The 22,246-nt window shown below is 43.4% G+C and overlaps 1 protein-coding gene across 7 annotated transcripts in view; it reads right to left on the reverse strand.

Moving 5' to 3' along the window:
* CSE1L (chromosome segregation 1 like) overlaps positions 1-22,246 on the reverse strand; it is a 184,244-nt gene that overhangs the window by 23,072 nt on the left and 138,926 nt on the right. The gene's annotated exons all lie outside the window — the stretch shown is intronic.

Here is a 22,246-nt window from a genome sequence, read left to right on the forward strand (position 1 = left end):
AAACAACCCCTCAGTAAATTAAAACTTGGAGCAATCATGTTTAGAATAAATGAGTCACTCAGAATGGGCCATATTGGTTTATGAATATAAGGGCTATGCTGGGTCAGACCACACCAAGGACCCACCCAGCCCAGAATCCTGTCTTTGAAAATGACCAATAAGAACAAGCCATGCTGGGTCAGACCAAGGGTCCATCAAGCCCAGCATCCCGTTTCCAACAGAGGCCAAACCAGGCCACAAGAACCTGGCAAATACCCAAACACCAAGAAGATCCCATGCTACTGATGCAATTAATAGCAGTGGCTATTCCCTAATTAAACTTGATTAATAGCAGTTAATGGACTTCTCCTCCAAGAACTTACCCAAACCTTTTTTGAACCCAACTATACTAACTGCACTAACCACATCCTCTGGCTACAAATTCCAGAACTTACCGTATTTTCCGGCGTATAAGACGACTTTTTAATCCAAAAAAATCTTCTCAAAAGTCGGGGGTCGTCTTATACGCCGGGCACACCTGCTCTCTGACCAGTTTCTCTCAATCACACACACATGCTCTCAATCAAATGCATTCTCGCACTTACACACAGGCTGGCTGCTTCTCTCTCTCTCTCACTTCCACCCCCACCCCCGAGCACAAATAGTAGCTGCATCACCTCCTCCTCCAGCCCCCGCAGGCCAAGAAAGAAGAAACCCATCGGCCGCGGGAGGCTCATGCTGCTGTCTCCTTTCCCGATTACCAGCTCCTTCGACTGCTCGGGGCCGATGCTGCTATCTTTTCATGCGGCACGGCTTTCTCCTTCCCGCGCACCGCACTGCCGTTGCCGCTGGGCTAAAAGCACGTTCAAGCCCAGCGGGAACGGCAGCGGTGCAAAAAAAAAAAAAAAGCTGTGGCATCCGCGGCTGGCCTTGTCTTCTTCCTGCCCCCCCCCCTTTGAACCGGAACAGGAAGTGATGCACGGGAAGAAAGAGCCGTGCCGCGTGAAAAAATAGCAGTGGCGCAGCAGCATCGGCCCCCGAGCAGTCGAAGGAGCTGGTAATCGGGAAAGGAGACAGCAGCGTGAGCCTCCCGCGGCCGATGGGTTTCTTCTTTCTTGGCCTGCGGGGGCTGGAGGAGGAAGCTGCTGCAGCTACTATTTGTGCTGGGGGGGGCGTGGAAGTGGGAGAGAGAGAGAGAAGCAGCCACCCTGCCTGTGTGTAAGTGAGAGAGAGAGAAGCAGCCAGCCTGTGTGTGAGAGAGAGAAGCAGCCAGCCTGTGTGTAAGTGAGAGAGAGAGAGAGAGAAGCAGCCAGCCTGTAAGTGAGAGAATGCATTTGATTGAGAGCATGTGTGTGATTGAGAGAAACTGGTCAGCGAGCTCATGTGTGTGAGAGACAATGAAAGTGACTGCTCAGAGAGATGACTGATGTGTATGTGAGTGTGAGAGAGAGAAAAAGCATGGAAGTGAGAAATCTGGGTATGTGAGAAAGCATGGGAGTAAGAAGCCTGATTATGTGAGAGAGAGCATGGGAGCGGGAGGACTGGCTGTGTGTGTGTGTGTGTGCGCGTGCATGAGAGAGAGACTGGTTGATAAGGTGACGGTGTGTGTGAGAGAAAGAGACTGCTGTGTGTGAATGTGAGAGAAAGAATGTGATTCAGGGAATGAGAAGCCTGTGCACGTGGAGAGTGAGCATGGAAATGAGAGAGAGACTGGTGTGTGTGTGTGTGAGACAGAGAAAGTGATTATGAGAGTGAGAAGCCCGTATATGTACGGTAAGCAGAACACGGGAGTGGGAAGCCTGTGTGTGTGTATGGCATGAGAGAAACTGTTCAGGAAGGTGTCTGGTGTGTGTGTCAAAGACTGTTTGGGAAATGATTGGTGCGTGAGAGACAGAAACTGGTCATGGGGGCATGACTGGTATGGTGTGTGTGTGTGAGAGACATGGGCCCTAAGGAAGAGGAAGAGGAATAGGAGAGCTGCTGGAGGGGGTAAGGAAAAGGTGGCTTTTTAAGTTTATTTTTCTTGATTGACTGCCATTTTAATTATTTAATATTATGTGATGTGTCTGCTTTTTTGAAATATTTTATTTATTTATTTATTTATTTAAAATTTTTATATACCGGCATTCATGTTGCAAACACATCATGCCGGTTTACATATAACAGGGGTGTACAGTAAACAATTCAATAACCTATTTGTGTAGAAGGAAGCAGTTACAAATAACAAGGTAATAGAACTGGGAGGAGAGAAGAAAAGAAAGAGAATAACATTAGGTATAGGTATTTACATTAGTAATAACATTTTTACATGTGGAAGTGGTAGAATCTGGCTGAATAGAATTAATCGGTGTCCGGGAAAGCTTTTTTAAACAGCCAGGTCTTAAGTCTCTTCCTGAAGGTTGGGAGGCTGGGCTCCTGTATATAAGCTGGGCTCCTGTATATAAGCTGGGCTCCTGTATATAAGTTTGGAGAATGTTTAATAGTTTTTATGAGTTTTTAATTGTTGGATGTTATTCTGTTCATAGCTGTTTTGAAACATTTATTCTGCTTATTAGTATAGTTTTACAATTATTTATGTGTGGGAATCTATAGCTGCTTGCTAGTTCTGTTTTCCTAATAAGAGGTATATTGGTTTTTAGGGCCTGATATACGGTATTTGTAGTGTTGCCTTTTCATAGATAGGGTTGCTCCTGTTTGAGTGTAAAATTATTTTTTTTCTTAAAAATATGTATAAAAAAGGGGGGGTCGTCTTATACGCCCAGTCGTCTTATACACCGGAAAATACGGTAATTGTTGCATTGAATGAAAATGAATTTTCTCTGATTAGTCTTAAATGTGCTACTTGCTAACTTCATGGAATGCCCCCTGGTCCTTCTATTATCCAAAAGTGTAAATAACTGATTCACATCTACTTGCTCAAGACCTCTCATGATCTTAAAGACCTCTGTCATATACATAAGAACATGCCATACTGGGTCAGATCAAGGGTCCATCAAGCCCAGCATCCTGTTTCCAACAGTGGCCAATCCAGGCCATACGAACCTGGCAAGTACCCAAAAACTAAGTCTACTCCATGTTTCCGTTGCTAGTAATAGCAGTGGCTAATTTCTAAGTCAACTTAATTATAGCAGATAATGGACTTCTCCAAGAACTTATCCAATCCCTCCTTCAGCCATCTCTTCTCCAAGCTGAACAGCTCTAACCTCTTCCTCCTTTCCTCAAAGGGGAGCTGTTCCATCCCCTTTATCATTTTGGTTGCTCTTCTCTGTACCTTCTCCATCGGCATTATATCTTTGAGATGCGGCGACCAGAATTGAACACAGTATTCAAGATGCAGTCTCACCATGGAGCGATACAGAGGCATTATGACATTTTCCGTTTTATTAACCATTCCCTCCCTGATAATTCCTAAGATTGTTTGCTTTTTTGATTGCTGCAGCACACTAAGCTGACGATTTCAAAGTATTATCCACTATGATGCCTAGATCTTTTTCCTGGGTGGTAGCTCCTAATATGGAATCTAACATCATGTAACTACAGCAAGGGTTATTTTGCTCTATATGCAACACCTTGCACTTGTCCACATTAAATTTCATCTGCCATTTGGATGCCCAATCTTTCCAGTCTTGCAAGGTCCTCCAGTAATGTATCACAATCCACTTGTGTTTTAACTATTCTGAATAATTTTGTATCATCCGCAAATCTGATAACATTGCTCGCCGTATTCTTTTCCAGATCATTTATAAATATATTGAAAAGCACCGGTCCAAGTACAGATCTCTGAGGCACTCCACTGTTTACCCTTTTCCACTGAGAAAATTGACCATTTAATCCTGTTTGTAATCCACGAAAGGACATCGCCTTCTATCCCATGACTTTTTTTTTATGTTTATTAACAGCACCTTGCTTTATACCATACAAACAGTTTTTTTGACATCCTTTCAACAGAACTTGTCAAGTAATAAGAGGGTAATGCAAGTTGTTAACAAACGATGTATAACATATGATGTATAATTCGTAGGGGTTAAGACTCAAGTTAATTTTTAACTGTTTACTCTGATAGAAACTTGCAAACCAGACGGAATAAAAACCTAAACAATTCAATGAACAATTCAGTAAACTGTATCTTGTTCCAATAGGTTAGACATAAGACATAGTTCTGTAACATTTTCTATGAAATTCCTGACAGCAGTATTTCATATGTTATCTGGTCATTGCCCTTGATATTATCCCTAGTAGTTCTACCCAGTATAGGTAGTAAGGATTTCATATTGTTTCCAGTCTCATAGTTACTATCTCGATGTACGTATTAGGTAATATTCTGTTAGTGCTATGATAGCTGTGCGATTTTTTTGTTCCCCACCCCATGCTATCTGGAATTCCAAACATAGAAATTGTATTAAACTATTAAACCATGGATTGCTTTGATGAAGTGGCATATGTGAGTGAAGTGATTTCTTTACTTAAATAGATGAGGTGGAAGAGTGAATCTGTGTAGTGAGTAGTTGCATGGGTATGTGAGTAAAGTAAGAAAGGTATCGTGAATGGGAAGAAAGAAAAGCAGTAAGAAAGGAAAGAAAGAACAAAAAAATGAAATGGTTGGGAGAGGTTGAGCAATATGGTGCCATGTGGTTTATGTGTGAGTTAAAGGCAGTGTAAATTATGGGTCCCATATCTGCAAAGTCAGTGCGATAGACTAAGTATGGCTCATACCTAAAGGATTTCTACTTGGCATCCGTAACTAAAGTTTATGCATAATATTAATACAGTACATATTTCAAATAGTATGGATTTGACAAATATCTTGTATGTAAATCATCCTGATTTTTCTTTGTCCCGGTTAAGGAATGATAAAGCTTCTGTCAGTTGTAATTTTACGTAGTCAGACCATATTCTGGAATTTGTCGTCTGAGATTTAATAGTCTTCAGCTGCGCTGTTAAGTGTTCCAGATATCGTTTTCCATATATGTTTGAGATGAGGATTAGAGTTCAACCACTGTCAGAGTATAGTGTCTACTGCTATGAGGATGATTTTGTGAAAGAGTTGGATTTGGTATTTATACAGTATATCATTAGGCTTCTCTATTATACCAAACAGCCAAGTTAGAGGGTCCAGTGGTAATGTTATATTCCACATTTTTAACGTTATAGTTTGTAGGTAATGCCAGAACTCTTCCACTGCTGAGCAAGCCCAGAAACTATGTTAAAAGTCAGGTTTATCAGCCGAGCATAGAGTGCAAAAACGCTCCAGTATGAGACCCATTTGGAACGCTGCATATTGTGAGTAGTAGGCTTGGTAGTAAAATTGAAATTGTCTCGCAAAGTTACATTCTCGATGGTTACAGTAATGTTTTGGAAACAGGAGGTAAGCTCTCTCTCTGATATTGTTCGGGGTAGCCACTAGTTCCATTTATTTTTTATAGATGTGAAATCGGGTGGGTTAGACAATTTCGTAATCGCTGTATAAAACTGCGAGCAACTAGTACGCTTGCCATCTGGTCCTTGAAGGAAAGAAATCAGTTGGAATGATTTCGGAAATAAAGGTTATGATCTGTAATTTTTCCATGATATAATTCCTTAGTTGGAGGTAGCCATAGAAGTCCACTTGAGGTACATGATATATCTCTTGGAGCTGTTGAAAGCTGTGTACATATACTGGTGTGGTTTCTAAATCAAACATGTGTATAACGGTTTTTAGCCCTAGTGGTGACCAGCGAAGAAATAACGCCTGTGTTTGTCCAGGTGGAAATATTGGGGAGCATGTCTCTCTTGTCAGGGTCCAGTCACATACATGGCGCATTAAGCTAGCATAGTTATAAGCCCGTAAGTAAGGGCAATTCAATCCTCCTTCATGTTTGGGTCGCATAAGAGTCTGTAGGGAAATCCTTGCTCGTTTTCCTCGCCATAAGAATCTGCTTAGAGCTTTGTTTACGTCCTCTGTATCCTGCTGAATAAATAGAGCCATTTGGAAATCTCAAAATGATGGAGAAGTAGTATTTTCCCAGAAAGTGATAATGGTAGTGTCTGCCACGATTGCAATTTGTAGATCAGTTTTCGTTTCATAGGAAGAACATTCAAGGAGTAAATGTCCTTGGTATTTGCTGGGATATATATTCCTAGATATTTTAATGAAGAGGTAAACCCATTTTAATGGAAATGTTCCAGGCCACTTATTTTTTAAAATACCCAATACATCCAGGACTTCGGATTTCTCCACATTAATCTTTAGACCGGCAAATTTGCCAAAAGCCTGTTGCACTGTAAGAACATAAAGCAAAGACTGTATTGGGTTGGTTAAATACAACAGCATATCATCCGCAAAAGCTGCGACAGTGAAATGAGCCCCCCCCCCCCTACTTTTTGGCCTTGTATTTCTGAAGCATTAGCTAACTTCTTAAGGAGAGGATCCAACAAAAGAATATATAGGATAGGGGACATCGGGCATCCTTGTCTAACTCCTCTCTGTATTGGGATCTCCGTTGAAACAATCATTTGCCACAATATAAGATTGGGGATTCTGGTAGAGGATAGAGATGGCTTTTATGATGTGATTGGAGAAACCAAAGCGGGCCATTACTGAAAACATGTAATCCCATGATACATGGTCGAAAGCTTTCTCTGAGTCAAATCCCACGGCCATAGCTGGGATTCGAAGATGGTGGGAAGTCTCAAGAGCTGCCATTAATCGCACAACATGGGCACCAGCATTTCTACCACCAACAAAACCTGCTTGATATGGGAAGATGATGGATGGTAATACTGTTCCAAGGCGGATAGCCATTACCCGGGCATAGAGTTTCAGATCATAGTTTAGTAGGGATATTGGTCTATATGATGCTGCTTGGAGGGAGTCTTTGCCTGGTTTCGGTAAGACCGTGATGTGGGTATTGTTGAAAGACGCTGGGAAGCCATCTCCTTGCCACGCTTGATTGTAGAAGGATGCTAAAATCTCTGAAATCCTAGGGTTTAAGATCTTATAGTACTCAGAAGAAATCCATCCGGACCCGGTGATATGGCTTTTACTCATTTTTATTACACCCGACACGTCACCTGCTGCAATGGGTCTAGCAATGAATTCTTTGTGCTTGTAATTGTAGGCAAGGAAATATCATGGAAGAAAGCGTCTTCATCGTTCTGGTCTCCTTTTCTATCTTCTTTGTAAAGGGTTTCATAAAATTGTCTTAAGGTATCCAGAACCTCTCTGGTATTTGTCACGCAAGTGCCTGCATTGGTTTTCAGGCCGTTAATGTAAGGTTTTTTCCCTTTTTATCGCTACCATACGTAATAACAATTTACTGGATTTATTGCCATGTCTATAAAAGTAGTGTTCTGAGGTCTGGAGTGACTTTTGCGCTCGGAGATGTAAATGAGCATTCAATGAATTTAGGCATGCCCAATATGCCGCCTTATTAGGAGGAGAGGATGTTGCTGCCAGCTGAAATTTTGCTTGTTTTAATTGAGATTCTAAGTTTAGGATAGTTTGATTCAGTTGTTTATGTTTTTTCACAGCATATGCTATTATTTCACCACGTATCACGGCTTTACTAGCGTCCCAAAATCAAGATGGATTAGTAAGATGTTGCTTATTGTTATCCTGGAACTCATCCCATTTTGTCTGTAAGTGCTTCTGAAAGTCGAGATCATTGGTGAGATGACCCGGTAGCCTCCAGGTCTTCCGGTTTTTTTGTTCCGATGAGAACTACACATCCACCCATATAGGAGCATGATCCACTATAACTATCGCTCCAATGTCTGCGGTCTCCACTTTAGAAAAAAGGCGGAGGGCGAGCAGTATGTAGTCTATCCTTGACAGAGTAATGTGCGCTCGGGACACATGAGTGTAGTCTCGTGCCGGATTTAATGTACGCCAAGGGTCCATTAAGCCTAACTGTTTACATAAATGGGCTACTCCTGTTTCTTTTTTCTGACGGAATCCCTTTGGGATTTGGGATTTATCCATCTGAGCATCAAACACACAGTTCATATCTCCCACTACGATAAGTTCGCCTTGTGCATTTGTTAAAAGTAGTGTAATCACATCATTGAAGAAACCAGGATCTGATACATTGGGGCCGTATATATTACATAGTGTTATTTGTTTTCCTGCTAAGATACCTATGATTATGATAAAACGGCCTTCTGGGTCTTGAAGTTCCTTGTTTATTGTTAATGGTGTATTCTTATTGACTAGAATGGCGGCTACTCCTTTCTTTCCCTTCGCTGGAGAGAAGTGACACTCAGAGACCCACTCACTTCGCAGCTTAGTACTTTCCTTTTCTGTGAGATGAGATTCTTGGAGGCATGCAATATTCACTTTTAGCCGTTGGAGATGCTGGTAAATTATTTTTCATTTTATGGGAGATCCCAACCCGTTGACATTCCATGAAATTATCCTATATTTACCCATTCTGCTCCTTGTTTGGTCTGTTACCCAAGAATATCATTGTGTAATGAGATAAAGGGGTCCAAGTTTCCCAGCCTAACCTGTCCCCCATAGTGTGAAATTGTTTGAGAATAGTATCCACATATCCCCTTCTCCACCTTCATCCGCTTCCTAGGTTTACTAGATAAGCTGAAATCAGATACTCGATGTTCCTTTTGTCGTTTGTGAGATCCCCCTATCCCTGCATCCATAGATCCCAGATCGCAATTTGTCCCAAATCCCATACCCTTCCCTTAAATGAAAATCCCCGATTAGACTCTAGTATGTCCCTCACAATTAGAGGAACTTAGAGGTCACATTTTAGAGCGTTCCTGCCCCACAACACAGAATATTAGCTATACGGGGCAAATTATAAGCCAGTAGCTCAGTTTTCTGGGAATATGTGCAATTTCCCCGTATGCAGTTCAGTTGTATTCTGTAACTAAAGGTAGAATCCTTTTCTTAGTTAATTTGCATAGCTGCAGCATATTGTCCCAGGGTCTAATGAAAGTCTTTTGACATGAAGTTTCTAAACTTTTACCATTCAGTAGTGACTAGGTGCCCAGATCATGTAGAATTGATCTTAGTGAGAAATATTTGAGTGGTCTCCAGAGAATCAAACGATTGCCCTTTTCCTCCATACCATATCTTTAAGGTCACCAGATATTGCATGGCGAATTTGATTTGTTTATCCACTAATGTAGAGCATATGCAGGAAAAAGCCCTCCGTTGTGAAACTCGGGCTGAAAAATCTTGTGCAATTCTTATTTTATTCCCTTGTTATAGTATTTCTCGCTGTTTTCTCGAAGCTATCCAAATTCTCTGCTTGTGGGCATAATTTAGAACTTTTGCTATTGTTATTCGAGGGCGACTGTCCATTGCTTTCTGGAGGCCTACTCTGTGTGCTCTTTCTATGCGAATCTTGCCAGCTCTGGTTCCCCAACAGCTTCAGGCAGCCAATCTTCCAGAAATGTTCCCAATCCTTTTTCATCTACAGTCTCTGGCAGCCCTAACAGCTGCAGGTTTGGCCCTGCGGGACCTGTTCTCCAGGTCATCCAGTTTGAGTTGTAATTCTTTAATTGTCTCCTCTTGTGTGCTCAGTTTCCCTGTTTGCGCCATCATGTCATCTTCGAGCAGGGAGACCTGTCCCTCAACCTGCTCGAGATGCGGTCCGAGTTCAGTCAGGGCTTCCCTTACCTCGGACAATTTTTCAGAGATTCCGGCAAGTTTTTCGTCCAGCGTCACAGCGATTATTTCTTTTAGTGCCACAGCTGTGAGACTACTTTGCGCAGAGGAATCGCTTGTTACACGAGGCTGTCGCCATCTTGCTTTTCAGTGCGGGCCGTGCTCGTTCCTTTTCTTTCTTACCGCTTTTTGAAGTCATAATACCTGGAGATCTGTTCATGTATGTAATAATCGACATGGGCTGCCTTCTCCTGTATCCCGGTGATGAATTCAGAAGCCCTTAGCCAAATTTCGCTGATGATTTTCTGTTGTGGGGCCGGGAGCTGAAGCTAGCCACGTCTGCTTCAGCTCATCCCCCCACATAACCTTATCCCATGACTTTTTAGTTTTCTTAGAAGCCTCTCATGAGGGACTTTGTCAAACACCTTTTGAAAATCCAAATACACCTTTATCTACTGGTTCACCTTTATCCACATGTTTATTAACCCTTTCAAAAAAATGAATTGTTAGGCAAGACTTCCCTTGGGTAAAACCATGTTGACTGTTTTCCATTAAACCATGTCTTTCTATATGCTCTACGATTTTGATCTTTAGAATAGTTTCCACTATTTTTCCCGGCACTGAAGTCAGGCTCAGTGGTCTATAGTTTCCCGGATTGCCCCTGAAGCCATTTTGAAATATTGGGGTTACATTGGCCACTCTCCAGTCTTCAGGTACAATGGATGATTTTAATGAAAGATTACAAATTTTAACTAATAGATCAGAAATTTCATTTTTGAGTTCCTTCAGTATTTATTTATTATTTGTCGAGTTTTATATACCGTCATTCGGTTTCGCCATCACAACGGTTTACAAAGTTTCAATGTTTAACAGAGTTTACAAAAGGTTCGTTCAAATAGTTAACATAGAAATTATAATTTTACATAGATATTGTTTTATAAACTTAGTTCGTAGGATAGGTTATACATGTTTCAGTTCATTGTTATGTTATTTTCTTACATTGGTTCAGCATTTTTGTTGGTGTCAATGTGAAGGGGAGTGGTGATTTAGAGTCATTGGGTGAGTTGGTATGCTTTGGTAAACATCCAGGTTTTTAGATCTTCTTGTGTTCGGTTGGGAGGGTGTTCCAGAGTTTACGGCTTCCTAGTGAAATTGCTCTCTTGAGTTGGTGTGTTTAGAGCAAGCAGGTGGAATCTTTAGTAGTCCTTTATTTGCTGATCTGAGGTTTCTGTTTGGAGAATGCAGTTTTATGGATAAGCTTAGCCAGTTTGTTTTTCGTATATTATTTTGTGTAGTATGGAAAGAATTTTGTATTCAATCCTAAATTTTATTGGGAGCCAGTGAAGTGATATAAGTGTAGGAGTAATGTGATCATGTTTTTTCGATCCAGTGATTATTCTTGCAGTTACGTTTGGTAGGATTTGGAGTGGTCAAATGGTGTTAAGGGTAAGTTGAATAGTAGGGAGTTCCAGTAGTCCAGGTTGGAGAAGATGAGTAGTTGAAGGACTGATCTGAAGTCATTGGGGGAGAGGAAAGGTTTTAATTGACGTAGTGTTAGAAGTTTGTGATATCCATCTTTGATTTTTGTTGTGATGTGGTTCTTGAAGGAAAGTTCCTTGTCAATTATGACTCCAAGGTTGCGTGCATGATTGACTGGAGAGATAGCCACTTTTTGGTTCATTAGGTTGAGTGTACCCTAGGATGCATACTATCTGGTCCAGGTGACTTGCTACTCTTTAGTTTGTCAATCTGGCCTACTACATCTTCCAGGTTCACAGTGATTCGGTTCAGTTCGTCTGACTCATCACCCTTAAACCATCACCGAACTGGTATCTCCCCAACATCCTCATTAGTAAACAGAGAAGCAAAGAATTCATTTAGTCTATCTGCAATGGCCTCATCTTCCCTAAGAGCTCCTTTAACCCTCAGTCATCTAATGGTCCAACCGACTCAGTTACAGGTTTCTTGCTTCGGATATATTTTTAAAAGTTTTTATTATGAGTTTTTGACTCTACAGCCAACTTTATTTCAAATTCTCTTTGCCTATTTTATCAATGTTTTACACTTAACTTGACAGTGCTTATGCATTATGCTATCATCTTCAGATCTTTTCACATCTTCCAATTTTTGATGCATTTGTTTTTGGCTAAAATAGCCTTTCACACATCACATTTAACCATGCCGGTATTCATTTTGCCTTCTTTTCACCTTTCTTAATGTGTGGAATACATCTGGACTGCGCATCTAGGATTGTATTTGTAAACAATATCCATGCCTGTTGAACACTTAACCTTTGCAGCTGTACCTTTCAGTTCTTTTCCTATTTTCCTCATTTATCAAAGTTTCCCTTTTGAAAATTTAGTGTTAGAGCTGTAGATTTATGGTACTTATTGTCCCCTTCCAGTTATTAGTTTAAATCTGATCATGTTATGATCGATACTGCAAAGTGGCCCCACCACTGTTACTCCTCTCACTAAGAATTAAATCTAAAATAGCTCCCTCTCGTGTTGGTTGCTGAACCAATTACTCCATGAAGCAGTCATTTATTACATCCAGGAACTTTATGTCTCTAGCAAGTCCTGATTTTATATTTACTCAGTCAATTTTGGGGTAATTGAAATCTCTCATTATTATTGCACTGCCAAATTGGTTAGCTTCCCTGATTTCTCTTAGCATTTCATCATCTGTGATCATTTTAGCCAGATGGACGGTAGTATAATCCTATCACTATACTCTTCCCAACACACAGAAGTGCGTGAATGCACATTTTGCATGGAAGGACCCCTTACATGGAATGCTCTTCCTGAATTTGTATGTTTACTATCTAACACCACACTTTTTTAAAAAGGCATTAAATATACACATATCAGAAGGCGTTCAGGATCAGCTGATCATTTTTATGTCAATCAATCCCTTCAGACCAGCATGTTGTCTTTTACCTGAATTTCCATCTTATTTGCCTAATTTGGCCTAAAAGACACCATCCTGGACTGAACTGTAAGAGAAAGAACACTAATAAATCATTCTCTTCAACATCCCAAACACAATCTCTAAACCTATCGCTGACATTATTAACCTCTCATTAACCCAAGGCCTAGTTCCTGACCAACTAAAGCTTGCAATCCTCAAACCTATACTAAAAAAACCTAACCTGTCCCCCACTGACCCAGCCAACTTCCGCCCAATAGCCAATCTCCCTATGATGGCTAAAATTATGGAGAAAATCGTCAACAGCTATCGGACTACCTTGAGGAAAATCACATTCTGCCCCCGCACAATATGGATTTCGGAAGACGTTCAGCACAGAAACCCTTCTGATTTCCCTGGCCGACAACATCCTTATAAACATGGAAAAAGGTCAATCTTACCTTCTAATACTTCTCAATCTATCCGCTGCCTTCGATACGGTGAACCATGCTATTCTCCTAGAACGACTGATATTGGCATCAAGGGATCAGCACTCAATTGGTTCACCTCCTTCTTGTCCAACAGACGCTATAAAGTCAAGATTAACAACAAAGAATCCCCTGCTGTCCACTCCAACATGGGTGTCCCTCAGGGATCCTCCCTATCACCAACCCTCTTCAAAATCTATCTACTTCCGCTATGCCACCTTCTTTCTAAACAATCTCTCCCATTACCTTTACGCAGATGACGTCCAGATAATCATTCCCATCACAGAATCACTGCAAAAATCCATCAATCACTGGAACAACTGTCTAAAAGCAATTAACCACCTTCTCACTTCTCTCAACTTAGTTTTGAACACCAACAAGACTGAGATCCTCATCCTCTCCCAAGACAACATTGACACCCACCTTATCTTACCAACCATCTCACACCCAACCATACCAACGCTCAATCACTCCCCTTATGTCAGAGACTTAGGTGTCACTCTAGACAACCAGCTCAACCTTAGAAAGTTCGTGAATGCCACTACTAAGGAGTGCTTCTTCAAACTTAAAGTCCTCAGAAACCTAAAACCTCTCCTTCACTTCCAAGACTTCAGACTGGTACTTCAATCAATCATACTCTCAAAACTGGACTATTGCAACTCCCTGCTTCTCGGGCTACCAGCTAACCACACTAAACCCCTTCAGATAGTTCAGAACTCTACAGCCAGGCTCCTCACCAACACCAAAAAAAGGGAACACATCACCCCTTCCCTTCAGAGCCTACACTGGGCCCCCCATTAAATTCAGAATCCTCTTCAAGGTACTCACAATCATCCACAAAGCTATTCACAACCTCACCACTCCCCACACTGCCTCCCAACTAAAACCACATACTTCGTCCAGACCAATCAGAACTGCCTACCAAGACACCTTGTAGCCCCACAAGCCAAAACTTCACTTAGAAAACGCACCATCTCAACAGCTGGTCCACACCAATGGAATGCATTACCCCCCGACCTGAGACGAGAACCCTGCCCCACTGTCTTCAAAAAGAGACTGAAAACATGGCTTTTTAGCCAAGCCTTTCAAGACACCTAACTACCCTTGCCTTCAACCTATCTCTCACTAGCAAATCCTACCTCTAGTCACTCTCTCTCCTCCCCCTTCGCCTTACTCCCATCTCTCCCATCCCCTCCCTCTGGCCAGACATTGCATTCCTCTTTTTGCCTTCTCTTTCCCACCTTCTACCTTCTCCTCCTCCCTCCACCTTCCCACCTTCTACCTTTTCCTCCTTCCCCTGAGCTTATTTATGCCATATTGATGTTTTTATATTGTTTAATGTATTCTCTGTTATTTTGAGTTTCATGTGCTTTTAGATGTTAAAATGAGTCTAGAGTTTTAGGTTTCGTTTGGTATTTCTACTGTTAACTGGCCTCATTGTTCCATGTACTGCCTCAGAGTGAAGTTAAAGTTTCATTGTAAACCGATATGATTTGTACTTTTACAGGAATGTCGGTATAGAAAAAATAAAAATAAATAAATAAAATAAACTCACATAACATTTCCGGCGGAGGGAACTCAGGAGATGTTTTATTTATTTATTTTTATATACCGACATTCGAACTAGTATATCACATCGGTTTACAAAAAATAAACAAGAGTTGCTTACAGTAGCATCTTCACAGAGTTTAAGATAAGACAAAGATTAGTTGGAAATGCATGTAAAGGTAAAATCATTTGGTGTTACATACATTCTTCTCTTGAGTAGTCTTATGCAGAAAGGCAGATAACATGTTAGCTTCATCATTATAATCAGGTGGTATTCAAAACAGATTTTATCACATATCAACTTTGTCAGGGTAGTCAAGTATCAGGTAAAGATAAGTAGCATTTTCTAACACAGTGGTTCTCAACCTTTTTTCGGCCGGGACACACCTGGCAGATGGTTCTCACATGCGTGACATACACTAAACATATGACCGTCACGGGGCTATATGTAAACACATTCTGCAACCACAGGAACCCCCTTGACCCCTAACAATGGATGCAGAGCAGAACTAGGGCATTACCCATAGAACTCACCATGCAAAAAAAAAAAAAAAATTCTGGTTCTGATGACATCTCAGTAAAAGCAAAACAAACTCCCTTTACTACCAGGCACAATAGCTCTCCTTATGAAAAGGCAATAATTTACCACTAATGCATATCCTATTGAGAAACACAACAAATAAGATTGAGACAATTGCCTACATGCTAGTAAAATACCTCACCTTGGGCGCACACACAGAATCTACCTTCACCAAGTATAGAAAGACCACACATTATAAACATGGAGACAAACTGGAATGGAAAACCAAAAAAAGCCACTCTGCATGCAGTGCAAACCTGGAGAAATTAACAGAGAAATATAGCACACCTAACACGGTCCCAGGAAACTAATCTGCACAAAGTTACACCTGCATTATGGAACACACAACACTATCTATGAAAAGGCAACACTACAAATATTAAACCAGGCCCTAAACACTAATACACCTCCTATTAGGAAAACAGAACAAGCCAAGCTACTTTAGATCCCCACACAGAAATAATTGCAAAACTATATTAATAAATGTTTCAAAACAGCTGATAAACAGAATAACATGCAATTAAAACTCATAAAAATTAAAAATTGTCCAAATATTAATAAAATATTTCAGCAGACATCACATAATACTCAATTAAAATGGCAGTCAATTAAGAAAAATAAACTTAAAATGCCACCTTTACTTACCCTCTCCAGCAACTCTCCTACTCCTTTCCCTTGAAAGCACATACCAGGAGCAGCAGCGGCTGCTGAAGCTCTGTCCTCACGGTCCTCTTCTTTAGGGCCCACAAGTCACTCTCACACACACCCCCCCACCCAATTAAACCCTACGACCAGTCTCTGTCTCACACACAGACACCAGTCACCTCCCTGCCCAGTCTCTCTCTCTCTCACACACACACCCCCGGTCACCTCCCTGCCCAGTCTCTGTTTCTTTCACACACTTTGCTTAGAGCCCCAATTCTGTGTTCCCCTTTAATTTCGCAGTGGCAGATTTCCCAGTGCTGCCGCTGCATTCTCAGCCACACTGAAGCAGCAAACATTTATTTTAGAAAAATAGCCACAGCACTCAAAGCCTTTCTTCTGGCTGTCGGGATATCCCTAGGCTCCCGTGGCCCCCATCTGCCTGCTTTTACGGCCGCTGGGAGCTCCAATTGCCCCATCTGTAATCAGCATGGCTGAGTGCCATTTTACTTTAAATGCAGTTCTGCTGTGCTCACTGCTGCATCGGGGGGGGGGGGGGGGGGGGCAGAGAATCCCCAGAGTAACCGGCCTCTTCGTGCTTGCGACTCGCTGCCACTTTGGGGAATCCCTACTCTAGCTTGGTTTCTAGGGCGGCTGGCCTCTTTTCTTTGTGGCTTGCTGCTGTGTTTAATTTCAGTACTTCTGGCCCATGGTGGCCACAGGGTTGGCCTTCTTTGCCGCCATGGGCCTGGACACTGTCACTCCTCCCAGCCCCCCTCAAACCACCCCACCCCTGGGCTATGAGATGCCCTTCTTCCTGCCCCACCAGCCAATCAGAGGTTTCCTCCTCCCACTGGCAGGAAGAAGGGAGGAGGCTTCCCATTGGGGGCAGGAAAAAGGTAAAGGGAAGTATAACTGGGGCTGTGGGATACCGGAAGCCGCAACAGCAGCTGGTGCTTGGCGACACATTGGTGTGTCGCGACACACCGGTTGAGAATCGCTGTTCTAACATATGTACTACGGGGGTATATCAGTTATAGTATGGGGGTATGGCGGTTATTGTAAGCCTAGCTGTGTTTACACGAATGCTTTATGAAAAAGCCATGTCTTTAGCTTTTTCTTAAAGTTTGTATCAGGGGTTCTTATCCTTAGCTCAGTTGGTAGGTTGCTCCATAAGGTGGGCCCCGCCAATGATAGTGCACGCTCCCTGACTGTGTTCAGGGGTGCTAATTTTGGGGAGGGGGTTGGAAGACTACCAGTATTAGAAGAACATAGGCTCCTTTGAGATATCTGAAAGTGCAAAGTTGCACTGAACCAGTCTATATTCTCTTTGTAGAGTGTTTTATAGATGAGGGTCAGAGATTTATATTGGAGTCTGTATAGGATCGGCAACCAATGTAACTAAGTATTGGGGTTATATGATCTGATCTTTTACTACTGTTTGTGATCATTCTTGCTGCTGCATTCTGTAGTAGTTGCATTGGTTGTGAGGTGGACGCCGGGAGGCCCAGAAGAATAGCGTTACAGTAATCTAGGGAGAAGTATTGCCTGGAGTACGATAATCCTGATTGTAAAGGGCCTTTCCTACTACATCTATGCAGATGAATTAGAAATCCTACTTCCCATGAAAGAGAACATAAAGAACACTACTACAATGGGAGTCCTTTTCATCTCAAATACAAAAACTCCTAACTCAGATATCGCTCACACTCAACTACAAAAAAACTGAAATACTACACACAGCAAACAAACCCCACCCAAAGAACATTCAAGACCCCTCGATCACACAACCAGTCAACTCGTATCAGCTGTAAAAGACCTAGGCATCACATTAGACTCCGAACTAAACCTAAAAAACCCCATCAACGCAATAATAGAGGGCTACTTCAAACTACAGGTCCTCAAAAAATTCAAACCTCTTCTCCTCAATCATGACTACCTGAAGGGCCCTGCGCACCGCTTGCGTTTCCGACCGATTAATGGACCAAGTCTGCTCCAACACTGACCAAGGCCCTCTTATTCTCCAAGCTAGACTACTGCAACTCCCTTCTCCTCGGGCTCCCAGTGTCCACCCTCAAACCTCTGCAACTACTGCAAAATGCAGCAGCCAGATCTCACAAACAGCAAACACTCCGACCACATCACACCCATTCTTAAAAACCTCCACTGGCTCCCCATAACCCACAGAATACAATACAAAGCCCTAACCCTTATGCATAAGACCGTCAAACAATGAAAATATTGACTGGCTAAAGGATACCCTCCACCCACATGACTCGCAAAGAAACCTCTGATCCAGAAACACCGGTCTGCTAACAATTCCTTCTACAAAACTGGCACACCTTACCACAACATGAGAACGCGCTCTCTCAATAGCGCGCCCCTCACTATGGAATAAACTACCCACACAACTCAGAACGGAACCTTCAACCCAGATCTTCAAGAAGATCCTAAAAACATGGCTATTCCAGAAAGCCTTCCAGCCAGTGAGTTAATGACACCCCCCCATCTACATGAACTCCCTTCTACTCCTCCCCATATTCATGGCTAACACACTTTCCTCACCCTACTCACAGCACACCCGAGCTAAGCCCCCAAACAGAGGCTCCCCCCCACCCTCCATAACTTCAGTCACCAAGTCTCCCTTTCCATAACTTCAGTCACCAAGTCTTTATTCAAGTGCCTAAAATGCCAAGTCGCTATTAATCGCCCCATCAAGAAGACAAAGCACTACCTACCTCATCATCTCATGCCTTGCTGTGTATATCAAACAAGATTGTTCCAAATTGTTTAAACAAGTTACCTTGTTACATTGTATATCAAACGAGCGTTCCAAATTGTTAAATATGCTATTCTGTTACTATGTAAAAATAATAAGACACCGTTGTCATATTATCCCATTAGTTGCTCTGTAAACAGATGTGATATTCCATATCGAATGTCTGTCTATAAAAACAAAATAAAGGAGTGGTTTGAGTTTTTTTTAGTACTTGAAGTTTATAGAAACCATCTTTTATCATGGTGTTAATGTATTTTTTTGAAGTTAAACTCACTATCTAGGAAGCACAGGGCTCAAGTAGGCTTGAAGAGTGCACAATGAGATGCAAGATGGCCCATTCTCTGATTCAAAGAAAGTCCGGAAACCCTGGAACTCCACATTCTGATTCACATGAAAGGCAGAGACCACTTAGGAAGGAACGAAGGCACTGAGCGGAAAGAAACCTTGTTGGTAGAGATCCGCAGGAAAGGGTCTCGGCAAGAAAGGACTTGTAATTCTGAAATACGCCTGGCCGAGCAAATGGCAACCAAAAAGACAGTTTTCAAAGTAAGGACCTTTAAAGTCGTGTGACCCAAAAGTTCAAAGGGAGCCTGACAGAGCACCTGCAACACCAAATTGAGATTCCACTCCGGACACACGTTCCGTAGAGGGAGAAGCAGATGCTTAACGCTCTTTCAGGAAACGCACGTCATCGGGATGGCGCCAAAGGTCTGCCCTGTACCTTTGGCCTCTGAGACAACTCAGGGCAGAAATCTGGACCCGAAGCAAGCTATAAGCCAAACCTTTGGACAAGCCCTGCTGTAAAAAGGACAAAATGTACGACACTGAAACCAGCAGCTGATCTAAACTCTGCTAACCACACCAGGACTTGAAAACATTCCACACCCTAGAATACACGATGGAATTAGCAGGATGTCTAGCCTGAAAAAGAGCAGAACTAACTGGCTCCAAATAATCCTTCAGGCACAACCGCCGCCTCTCAAAACTCAGACCATGAGATAGAAGCGATCTGCCTGATCCGAAAATGTGGGTCTTTGGTGAAGCAACCCCTGCAAGTGAGCCAGCTACAGCGGTTCATCCACCGCCAGATGCACCAGATCTGCGAACCACAGACGTCACGGCCACTCCGGCACCACTAGAACCTGGATGGGCTTCTATACGTCTGAGCACTCGAGCTATTGAGGGGCCATGGAGGGAAAATAGAGAACGATCCCTGTTGGCCACTGCCACACTAGAGCATCGAGGCCCACTGCTCCAGTCTCCCGCTTGTGACTGAAGAACCTTTCAGTCTTGGCATTGGCCCGTGTCGTCATGAGGTCCAGCCGAGGGGTGCCCCAACGGGCACAAATGTAATTCCAGGCTTCTGGGGACAGTTCCCACTCCCCCAGTGCCGACGGTGTTGGCTGAGAAAATCCGCTTGTACGTTGTCTACTCCTATAACATGAGAGGCCGTGATGCTCTCGAGGTGAAGTTCCGCCCACACAAACAAGAGCTGAGCCTCGTGAGCCACAGTGGAACTTTTAGTTGCTCCTTGGAAGTTGATGTATGCTGTCCTTGTCGCATTGTCCGGAAACTCTCTCACCATCTGACCGCGGACCAAGGGTTGAAACTCCTGAAGGGCCCTGCGCACCGCTTGCATTTCCGACCGATTAATGGACCAAGTCTGCTCCAACACTGACCAAAGGCCCTGGGCCGGCCTGCCTAGAAACACCGCACCCCAGCCCCTGAGATTGGCATCCATGATGACCCCCACCCACTCCAGGAAGTCAAGGGGCATTCCTTTCTCCAAATTGCTCCCCGATATCCACCACGCTAGACTGGAACTGGACTCTCTCAGGAGAGGCAAGGGAACAAAATACTGTTCCAACAGGGGATTCCATCGGGATAACACCTTCTGTAATGGGCGCATATGAGCGAATGCCCAAGGAACCAGTTCCAACGTCGAGGCCATTGAGCCCAGGACCTGCAAGAAATCCCAGACCTTCAGAACAGGGAGGCGGACCAGGTGAGATATCTGATCCTGGAGCCTGATCATCCTGTTGGTTGTGAGGAACACTCTGCCCAGCTGAGTATCGAATCGGGCTCCCAGGTACTCCAGGGACTGAGAAGGCACCAAGTGACTTTTCGCCAGATTGATGACCCAGCCCAGCGACTCCAGCAGAGACCTCACTCTGTGCACTGAATGCAAGCACTCCTCTGTCTTCGCCTGGATGAGCCAGTTGTCCAGACAGGGCACTCCGTCTCTTCTCAGAGCTGCCCCTACCACCACCACCTTCATGAAGGTTTGAGGAGCAGTGCCTAGCTCAAAGGAAAGGACCCAAAACTGAAAAAGCTGATCCGTCACCTTGAACCGGAGAAATTTCTGGTGGTCCTGTCGAATGGAGTTGTGCAAGTAGGCCTTAGTGAGATCCAGAGAAGCCATAATTTCTCCTTTTCAGACCGCCGAAAACACAGTACGCAAGGTCTCTATCTGGAAGCATGGCACAGTCAAACTCAGATTCACATTTTGCAGGTCCATTATGGGGCGAAAGGTGCCCTCCTTCTTTGGAACTACAAAATAAATGGAGTACCTTCCCTTTCCTTGTTTGGACAGTGGAACTGGGACTGTAGCCTCCAGGCTTATCCATCTTTGGAGCATCTCTTCTATCGCCACACGCTTGCTTTGGGAAAGACAGCACGATTCCAGAAAAACCTGCCTGAGCAGGTGAGAAACCTAAGGCAAAACCTTCCCTAACAACCTCCAGTGCCCACTGATTAGAGGTGAACTTTGTCCAATCTTCGTAAAAGTGAGACACCCTGCTTCCGATCACTGACTGTGAGGAATGGACTGGCCTGACTTCATTGGGAAGATTTGTTTCCACCGGCTCCTGAGTGGACCCACCTCTAGAAGGCTTTCCCAAACACCGAAAGGACTGCTGTCTGCCCAAGAACAATTTCATCTCACAAAACCAGGATCGGGAGGAAAAAGGCTTCTTCGTCGTTTTCATATCCTCTGGTAGCCTGCTGCCTTTGCTTTCTTCCAGGGATTTCATAAGCTGGTTGAGGTCCTCCCCGAACAGAAGCTTGCCTTTAAAAGGAAGGTTACATAACCGAGATTTGGATGACAGATCCACCAACCAGTTACGCAGCCACAACAGCCATCTTGCCACCACCACGGAAACCATGCTCCATGCCGTGATGCGCACTAGATCATACAAGGCATCTGCTACATACTTGAATCCCGCCTCAAGATGGGCCGCTTGAGCAGGGGGACAGCATTCCAACATAAACAGGCTCACTGAATTAGGCTGGCACAGACCGCAGCATGGAGACCCAGTGTGGACACCTCAAAAATCCGCTTGAGCTGAACCTCCAATTTGCGGTCCTGAACATTTTTCAGAGAGGCCGCACCAGCTACCGGGATTGTGGTCTTTTTTTGTGACCGCCAACATGGCGGCATCTTCGTTCGGTGTCTTGAGGCAATCTAAATGTTCCTGCAGCAAAGGATAAAGCTTGGTCATCGCTCTCCCCACCTTCAAGCCAGAGTCCAGGAAGTCCCACTCCCAATCAGCTTCTGGATCTTCTTTGGAATAGAAAAAGTGCTGGGTGGCACCCATAGGCCATCTGACTCCTCCAGGGAGAGCTTCACCCCCCAATTCCTCCAACACCTGGGGCAGAAGAGACTGCAACTCTTCCCTCTTGAAATGTGGACCACCCTAGGATCATCACCCTCCGCC

The sequence above is a fragment of the Rhinatrema bivittatum genome, chromosome 8, assembly GCF_901001135.1.
Source record: "Rhinatrema bivittatum chromosome 8, aRhiBiv1.1, whole genome shotgun sequence".
In the NCBI taxonomy this organism is placed as follows: Eukaryota; Metazoa; Chordata; class Amphibia; order Gymnophiona; family Rhinatrematidae; genus Rhinatrema; species Rhinatrema bivittatum.